Consider the following 10206-nt stretch of genomic DNA (forward strand, 5'->3'; position numbering starts at 1 on the left):
AACCCTTTAAATACCAGTTAGATCACATAATCCTAGGAACTCATAAATGGAAAAAATCACAAAACCCCAATTTTTTTCCAAATAAAACATGCAAACTGAATTATTTTCTAACCATGATGGAGGTTAGATGCATAGCAATAATTAAAAGTATCAATGAGTTTTATGTATCTTTGTTTTTTTGTGTGCAGTAACAGAAAAACAAAAAAACTCCCTCTCAGCTTGTTCGTGGCCAAAAATGGCCACCCCTGTTTACGTTTACAAAATACTATAAAATTAATATATATTAAAACATTTTTCTACTTTCATTGACTTGACATTTCACACCTGAGCCTCAACTCTCGTGGCCCGGTACCAAAGGACTCACGGACCGGGGGTTGGGGACCGCTGATCCAGATGAAGACGTGAGCCAAAGATCCTTTAAGTTTCATCTGATGAACTTACCTTTTCCTACATATGAAAAATGATGTGGTGTGAAGTAAATCGGGTTTGTATATATGTAGCCTCAGATGAGCATGAAATTTCATTTTTGACCTGCTTAATAGCAGTCTCAAATATTAAAGTCTTGGTGTTACAAAATCAATTGACATGTGCAGCAGCTGAAATATGACACCAAAGGCCACTCTTAATACAGACAGAAGTCGGGTAGTCAAAAATCTCTTATTCTGCTTTTTGTATTCTGAACTTCTTGAGTGGACAGCCAACAATCCTACAAATAGACTAGAGGATGTGCTTGAAATGTTTGTTAAAACAAATAACTGGACCTTACTTGTTAAGCTCAATGTTCTGACTGTCACATGGAGTCTTTCAGGTTGTTTTACGTTTACTATCACAAATGAATGTTTTTTTCCCCTAATGAATATACATTTTAGGTCTAAAGTGTCTAAAATCTGCAGTTTTGGAATTTTTCATGTGGATAACAAAATTAAAAAACAGAAAAAAAACACTCCAAAAAAAAACAAGTGATACATGTCACGAAGGACTGACATAATTTGATTCATAAGACTTTATTTGATATTCACACACACCATATTAACGGTTTCAGATAGTTCATCAGCCATATTGATCAGTCTAAGGCAGGTGGTTTTGTATGCTGAATAAAAATCCTGTCGACAAACGTCAAATGTTACGTACGGTTCAAAATGACTCCCGTACAAGACTGTAGTAAGGTCTACTATTGACCAGTAAGAAACCACCACACTCACACTGCAATGGGGTCCACAAGATTTAGTTTTCTTCCTCCAAGTCAGACTACAGGCTGAGGACACAACTCCGGCCTGGAATCCAAGGCCCAAAGCCATGAACTTCTTCTTTTTGCATGTTGTTGTAAGTTAAAATCCTAATAAAACATCTAATTATATATTTACCTGCTGACTGCAAAACAGCCACCACACCTCCGGCTGTCACTTCTCCTCCATTAGAAGCTGCAGCAGACGACATCATGCCTGCAGCGCAGGAGCCTGCAGCTATTCCAGCTGAGTTGAAACCTGCAGCTCCCAGAAGAGCAGGAGCAGTGACTACAGCACCTACTGCAGGAAGACAAGACATGTATCAGACATGGATCGGGCTTTGATTCAAATTAGTTAAAGATAAATAAACTGCTTACTTGCTCCTGCAGCAGTACACACAGCTGTCACTATAACACAACATAAGAACACACATTAACATCTAACTGGGCCATAGCTCAGCACACAGCTGATCAAGGATTTAGATCAAGTAACTGAGCTACAGAGAAGACGGGGAGGCTCTACGCTACGATGGAGTTTTAGAGCCACAAGAAAAAAGTTGTTGATATGGACATTACTGTCCCACAACAAACTGCTATAATTACTGTTTCTGCTACAAAATTCCTTATTTAGATGAGTTAGTGAAACAAATTGATCAGCCATTGTGTGATACAACATTCAACTTCTTTATTACACGAGGATGTAACCATCGATAACCTTGCATCTGTCCATTAGATCGTGGCTCAAGAGTTGGCAGTTTGTCTTGTAATTGGAAGGTTGCCGGTTCAAGCCACGGCTCGGACAGTCTTGGTCGTTGTGTCCTTGGGCAAGACACTTCACCTACCGCCTACTAGTAGAGGCCAGAGGGCCCGATGGCGTGATATGGCAGCCTCGCTTCTGTCGGCCTGCCTCAGGGCAGCTGTGGCTACAACTGTAGCTTGCCTCCACTAGTGTGTGAATGTGAGAGTGAATGAATAGTGGAATTGTAAAGCGCTTTGAGGGTCTTGAAAAGCGCTATATAAATGCAATCCATTATTATTATTACCAGCCCTTTTTTTGGTACAACCTAATACTTATCACCACACTGCGTTTATGAGCTAAAACCAGGGAGTTTTAGCTCATGAGCTAAAACTCCTGGTGAAAAGCATTTTAAAGTTGTGTTCTGGTTATTTTAGCTCATGTTTCCTTCTTGCTAAAACCAATTCTGAAGTACGGTTTCACCAACTCAGATGATATACAGTAGCAACCATGGCAGCTTGCCTTGAGACAGCTGTAATCTCCACATTTTGACTTTATTCTCAAAATGATCGATAATACCTTTCTTAACTTTGCCCTAATACTACATCGTATTATCCTCACTGCAGCACAGTTACATGTAATTGTTTCAGGAAGAAACACTTGGTTACTGATCATCAGGATGCTTCACAATGAATACATGTATTGATATGTATTTATGAGTTTTAGAGACAAAAATAAATAAATAAGCAAATAGGTTTGTTACCTGCCCGGCTGTGATGGCTAAGGCTGTCACTGAAACACAAGAAAGAAAATAAAAGATCTCACCACAGCTCAGTCTGGAATAATTAAGACATTTTCTGTAATGCTAGAATCATCAACTCATATAATGTAGAGATGATCTGAAAAAGGCAGCTGTACTCACACTGTATATACATAACACTATTTATACCAATTCCATGTGCAATACTCAACTGTATATACATAACACTATTTATTACATATTACTTACGTCTTGTATATTGTACATTTTATATATATATATGTTTTTCCTCATGTTAATACTGTCCATATGTACATAGCGCTGCAGAACGGTACCCCCCCCCCCCCCCCCCCCCAGCATGTTTACACTGAGTATGAGATGCTCTGTACAACTGTATAGTGACAATAAAGGCATTCTATTCTATTCTATTCTATTCTATTCTATTCTATTCTATTCTATTCTATAGACCCATTGTTCCACTCAGGATGAGGAACCTAAGATTGGACTGTGTCTTAAACAGAAGTGAGCATCAGCTGTTATTTCCTGGATAATGAAACTGAATGGGCGTCACTGGGTCTGTGAAGTAAATAAACTTCCTTTAGTCATCATAGAACAAGTGATTGTGAGGCTGGATCTCAGGAGGTTTGACATAGTTATTTATTTTATTTATTTTATGTTTTTTATTATGTATTTCACACACATGTGTTATTTCAAGGATTGTTCTTTCTATTTTAATCCTTATGTTAAATCAACTGCTTAAAATAAACACAAACAAAAAGGAGGTTATGATACGGAGCGTGTTTGAATGTTATTTGGGTCACTGAAAATGTGTCTGCATTATGTGTGTCCATTCTTTGGGGTGTGGTATGCAACAGAAGAAAGACCGCAGGTACCAATTAGTGTAGAATTTCCTCACATACTTGAGTCATACCTTGATTCTGGCTTAATCTTGTTAAGAAAAATAGTGAGAAACAGAAATGGAAATAAAATGGGTGAGTATAAAAGGCTTATCACAGCAGACACAAGAGCAGAAGGTGAGAGGAGTTATAAAAACAACCAACGTTTGAGAAGCCCTGGACAGGAGATCCTATGAAATGGCAGCACTGGAGATCATGACAAGACACACGTTCAGGAAAGTTTATTATACTGCATTTAATCCCAGTCATTTTCAGAGAGAGATTAAAGGTTGAAGACTGATTTATAACAAGTCCCCACACAAAAATAGATAAAGCACTAAAAGTGCCTCACTGACGAGCAAGAAGTGCAATAAATAACTGAGAAGTGATACATGCTGTATGGGCGTCGCACATATGACGAGTTAGGAGTGAGAACGTGTTGATCTGCAGGGAAGCAGGAGACTGTTGTTATAGAGTGGATTGAGGATTTTTATTCTTTATTTCTATTTTTCAAGACTTTGTGAATTGTCTTTTTTTAAATAACTTGGTTTACCCTTTTTGGTTTTGTTAATATTGGCAATAGTGTGAAGTACTATTGTTGGGTTAGAATATATTTATTATATAGGTCATCCAGTTAAGGTAAATGTCATGTTTTGAATTGTTAGAATCTGATGAGCATTATTTTATTTTCTTTTTTGTTGTTTTGTTTTTCTGTTTTCCCCCTGAGAGATTACCACCTTAACGTGGTCAGGCGGTGTGATGGCTGCAGTTACAGCCACACAGTGGTAATATCAGTGTAGAGGCTTACACACAACACTGCATTCACATTGGTCTTTCTTTAAATATAAGGTTTAATTTACAGGATAATAAATAACTGGTTTTGGTCTCAGTTAGGTTTTTGTGTGCTTTACCCCTTTTTGTGATTTTTGTGGGCTGATCAGCCACTATTTAAGTTTCCCCCGTTGTCTTCTTTAGTGAGGTCAGTTTGTTTGAGGTATCAGTATTGGTTGTTGTTAACTTTGAGTAGAGTTCTGTTATTTTGACCTCTTTTATGGGCACATATGATTTTTTTTTTTGTACAATTTAACCAACTATGTTGTTGGGTTAAGTTAAAAAAAAATGGGGGGGGGGGGGGGGGGGGCTGTACTGTGGTGGCCCTGAGAGGCCAAATGCAAACCATCAAAAAGGAAAGTTATGAGTTTAATGTTAAAATACGAGAGCGTTTCTCTCGTATCTGTCCCGATACTGCTATTTCATCTGCTATAAACAACAACCATACACTATTATTGCAATCTATACTACAGCTCAAAAGTCTGTAGAGAATTAGAAATGTCTTATTTTCTGACAACAGTAAAAATCGTTTAGAAGTTTTACTAAATTAATCAGAAGCGTAAAGAAATATAAATAATTAACGGTAACATTTATCATAAATCACAAATGAGATTTAGTGGAATATCTACTTAGTGTTGTTGAGACTCTCCAATTCTTTTTGTCTCGGTAGAGATCACGCAGAGATGTTTCCAAATTTCACACAATCCTTTTATTACCCATTTTCCTTACAGATGCATCTGGAGATCAGCACACTGCATCCTGTGCAGTCCTACTCTAAAGGCTGATCTGAAGAGTTTCACACAACAGCTACAGTTATAGTCTCTGGTCTCCAATTTCTACAGTAAATCCCCCACAATGGAAAAACACTGGTAAAGTGGCCTGGGGTGCTGACACCCTGACCCCCATCTCCTTTTAAGGTAATGTACATTGGCAATTGTCTGCCCCTCACCCTCAGTAAATCTTGCTACTGTCCTGTGTTTGGGGTTAATTGCCCCACTTCCCTGCACCCCAGTTCTTTGTTCCCATCCCAGGACTATTTTCTATTTTCTAATCTTAAATCCTATAAACAACAAAATCATACTACGACACACACTAATAAACTACATTCACTATGACCTCAATACCTATTAGACAGTCCATTATTTCTACAGTGTACTGTTATGAAAACAACAGAATGATGATGAGACACTGTGGTAAAGTCTTACAGGTATATTTGCAGATAGTTATCAATACAGGATAAACACTGTGGGCTCCAGGAGACGGGGCAGAGGTAGGGAAGGTTGTCTGGAGGCACACTCAGACACTGTCACAGAAGGTCATGGAGATCCGTAACACTGAAACGTCTGCACAGAAACAAAGAGTGAGCAACCCATCTTGCCTCAATGATTACCGCCCAGTAGCACTCACCCCCATCATCACTAAGTGCTTAGAGCGACTGGTCCTAGCACACTTCAAATCCTGTCTCCCCCCCACCCTGGACCCCCACCAATTCGCATACCGCCGGAACAGGAGCACAGAGGATGCAGTCTCCATCGCAATGCACTCTGTCCTCTCACACCTGGACAACAACAACACCTACGCCAGAATGCTGTTTATAGACTTCAGTTCAGCATTCAATACAATCCACCCCTCACAACTCATCAGGAAACTGACAGACCTGGGTATCAGTTCCCTCATCTGCAAATGGTTACTGGACTTCCTGACCAACCGCCCCCAACATGTCCGGCTGGATAACCGCTGCTCATCTACCATCACAATGAACACCGGTGTACCACAAGGCTGTGTGATGAGCCCTTTCCTCTACTCCCTCTTCACCCACGACTGCAGACCTGCTGATGGTTCCAACACCATCATTAAGTTTGCAGATGACACCACGGTGATTGGCCTCATCAGTGACAACGATGAGGCCGCCTACAGGGAGGAGGTGGATCGTCTGGCTGAGTGGTGCGACAGAAACAACCTGCTGCTTAACACCGAGAAGACCAAGGAGCTCATCGTGGACTACAGGAGGAATGCTGACCCACATCCACCCATCCACATTAAGGGGACGGCTGTGGAGCGTGTGAGCAGCTTCAAGTTCCTGGGAGTCCACATCTCCGAGGATCTCACCTGGACGACCAACTGCTCCAAGCTGGTCAAGAAGGCTCACCAGCGCCTCTTCTTCTTGAGGACTCTGAGGAAGAACCACCTGTCCTCAGACATCCTGGTGAACTTCTATCGCTGCACCATCGAGAGCATCCTGACCAACTGTATAACAGTCTGGTACGGGAACTGCTCTGCCTCGGACCGGAAGGCGTTGCAGAGGGTCGTGAAAACTGCCCAGCGCATCGCCGGAGCACCACTTCCTGCCATAAAAGACATCTACAGGAAGCGGTGTCTGAAAAGGGCTGGGAAAATCATCAAAGACCCCAGTCACCCATCACATGGACTCTTCACCCTCCTGCCCTCTGGGAGGCGCCACAGGAGCCTCCGGACTAAGACCACCAGGTACCGGAACAGCTTCTTCCCCACAGCTGTCAGACTCCTGAACTCTGCCTCCTGACATCTGACCCACGTTAAACTCATGGACTGAACATACACACACCCACAATGGACAACTGTACCCTCAAACACAATAATAACATGGACTGAACCACCACTCACAACCACTAGCACTTTATACAGCCTCTGTAGAAACTATCTACACCCTCACTTATCTTAACTGCACTACTGTATAGCTCTGTGTAAATAATCATTCTGTACATTCGATAATTTTTAATCCTACAACTGTTTACAACTTGCATAGTTCCCATTTCTGTATAGCTGTATATCCCAGATTCTGTAAAGTTATTTATTTCATATTCTGTATAGTTTTTCATATTTATATCCTGTTCATATCCTGTACATAGCTTGTACTCACTACAGCCTGTACATACTTATAGTTATAGAATATTCACAACATACTTCATACCGTGTACATTATAACATACCATAATAGACCCATTTCTGTAATATACTCACATATCTATATTATTGCTAATATATATTGTAATATATCTATATCACTAAAGCACTTCTGGATGGATGCAAACTGCATTTCGTTGCCCTGTACCTGTGCATGTGCAATGACAATAAAGTTGAATTCTATTCTATTCTATTCTATTCTATTCAATTCAAAGGCAAGAACTGATGGAAAATGTGACATGACTGTGGCATAATACGTTACCTTGGTACTGCAATGATCTGGTTGTTTAGAAGCCAGCATGAAGACCTCGCGAGGAACAGGCGAGTAATCAGCTGATTGTTCACAAGTGACTGAGGGACGGGAAGATGGAGGAGCATACCCTAAAAAAGACAAGCACACGGACAACAACACAGGCATACACCGAAAGAGGAGAGAGAAAGAAGCAGGCCAGCAAAAGAGAGCAAGGGAACCATGACATCTACTGAGGCCCATTTTTATTTGGTACATCGTATCACCAGATGTCAGTTTGTGATGTTAGATCCCAACTTGTCAGTCAAGAAATATTTTTCCAAAGATATCAGCACAAACCAAAATCATTGTGTGGATTAAAAAGAGCAAATTGTTGAAGTTTGTGATGGATCACTCCATTTTCTGTTTGCACTTGTCAGATGTGTTGCAGGTATATAACCATGTGATCAGTCCATACAGCAGTGATCGTTACTACAAATGGGCCCATGTATAAGTGTGTAGATATTTCCTAATACATCATGGGTGATTTAACATAAATGATTCATTAAACACACATCTGTGTAAACATTACTGATAAATTTCATGTAATATTATGTTAAAGTAAATGTAAATTATTAATTAAAAGACGACTGTTTCAATCTGACCACAAACCTTTGAGCAGTAGTGTCACGCTTATCAGTGGCTCATGGTTGCTTAAGGCCTATGTCTGTACTTGACCACAGAGGCAGAGCATCATTCAACCTGCCAGCTGCCTATCTTGGGAGCTTTTCAAGGATGACAGACTCCACTTTCTCTGCAGCAAGACAGCTCATAACTTTTTTACAGTGTCTCCCTGTCCTCAGACTTCTATATATTCTTCTGTAATAGATAACTATACACTATCATTGCAATCCACACTACAGCTCAAAGGTTTGAAGTCAATTTTCACCTGGTTTATAACCATGTGATCTGTCCACACAGCAGTGATGGCTACTAAAAATGGGCCCATGTATAAGTGTGTAGACATTTCCTAATGCATCATGGGTGATTTAACATAAATGATTCATTAAACACACATCTGTGAAAACATTTCTGATAAACTTTGCCTAATTTTATGTTATAGCAAATATAATTTTAAAATTAAAACAAGAATGTTTGAAACTGACCACAAACTTTTGAGCAGTAGTGTGTGTTGTATGCATGTGTCTGTCTGTATCTGATCAGGATTTTGTCATCAGTGTCAACAAAACGCTCATTTTTTAGCTGGTTCTATCATCAAAATTGAGTTGGAGTGTTTTAACTCTGGTGGCAATCTCTCCCTAACAAGTCCACTTTATTGCGTGCTCATTTTCTCCTATTAGTGGCTCATAGGAGTCTAACTAATGAACTGTATGCATGTTTCCTAATCTGTCACACTTATCAGTGGCTCATGGTTGCTTAAGGCCTATGTCTGTACTTGACCACAGAGGCAGAGCATCATTCAACCTGCCAGCTGCCTATCTTGGGAGCTTTTCAAGGATGACAGACTCCACTTTCTCTGCAGCAAGACAGCTCATAACTTTTTTACAGTGTCTCCCTGTCCTCAGACTTCTATATATTCTTCTGTAATAGATAACTATACACTATCATTGCAATCAAGCTATACTACAGCTCAAACGTTTGAAGTCAATTTTCACCTGGTTTATAACCATGTGATCTGTCCACACAGGAGTGATGGTTACTAAAAATGGGCCCATGTATAAGTGTGTAGACATTTCCTAATGCATCATGGGTGATTTAACATAAATGATTCATTAAACACACATCTGTGAAAACATTTCTGATAAACTTTGCCTAATTTTATGTTATGGCAAATATAATTTTAAAATTAAAACAAGAATGTTTGAAACTGACCACAAACTTTTGAGCAGTAGTGTGTGTTGTATGCATGTGTCTGTCTGTATCTGATCAGGATTTTGTCATCAGTGTCAACAAAACGCTCATTTTTTAGCTGTTTCTATCATCAAAATTGAGTTGGAGTGTTTTAACTCTGGTGGCAATCTCTCCCTAACAAGTCCACTTTATTGCGTGCTCATTTTCTCCTATTAGTTGCTCATACGTATATAATTAGGAAACATGCATTAAGTCAGTGGTCCTCAACCTTTTTTGCGCCACGGACCGGTTTATGCCCGACAATATTTTCACGGACCGGCCTTTAAGGTGTCGCGGATAAATACAACAAAATAAAACTAGTACCGGTACCGAAAAAAAGAAGATTTATTTATGACACACTTGAAAAGACCCAGGGACACCGAGTTAACGATAAAAACGATAACAAAATAACGCTGAATACCGATAAAAACCCTGAAAACCATACATTTCACACCTGAGCCTCAACTCTCGCGGCCTGGTACAAAACGACTCACGGACCGGCACCGGTCCGAGGCCCGGGGGTTGGGGACCGCTGCATTAAGTGCACTAATTTCTCACACTTATCAGTGGCTCATGGTTGCTTAAGGCCTATGTCTGTACTTGACCACAGAGGCAGAGCATCATTCAACCTGCCAGCTGCCTATCTTGGGAGCTTTTCAAGGATGACAGACTCCA

The 10206-nt window shown here is 40.2% G+C and overlaps 1 long non-coding RNA gene across 2 annotated transcripts; it reads right to left on the reverse strand.

Annotated features, from left to right (window-relative positions):
• Nucleotides 1–994: 994 nt before the first annotated feature.
• Nucleotides 995–7947, reverse strand: LOC146706320 (uncharacterized). Of its 2 annotated transcripts, XR_014921495.1 has the most exons (4): nucleotides 7654–7947; nucleotides 5654–5791; nucleotides 1604–2753; nucleotides 995–1526 (listed from the first exon to the last, which is right to left on the reverse strand). It is a non-coding gene; the product is annotated as an uncharacterized LOC146706320 (long non-coding RNA). The 2 variants fall into 2 exon arrangements; XR_014921494.1 differs by having other exon boundaries at nucleotides 995–2753.
• Nucleotides 7948–10206: the final 2259 nt, after the last annotated feature.

Source organism: Copadichromis virginalis, linkage group LG7, assembly GCF_057382275.1.
Source record: "Copadichromis virginalis isolate Kocher_CV1m ecotype Utaka linkage group LG7, C_Virginalis_male_GT1.1, whole genome shotgun sequence".
Lineage (NCBI taxonomy): Eukaryota > Metazoa > Chordata > Actinopteri > Cichliformes > Cichlidae > Copadichromis > Copadichromis virginalis.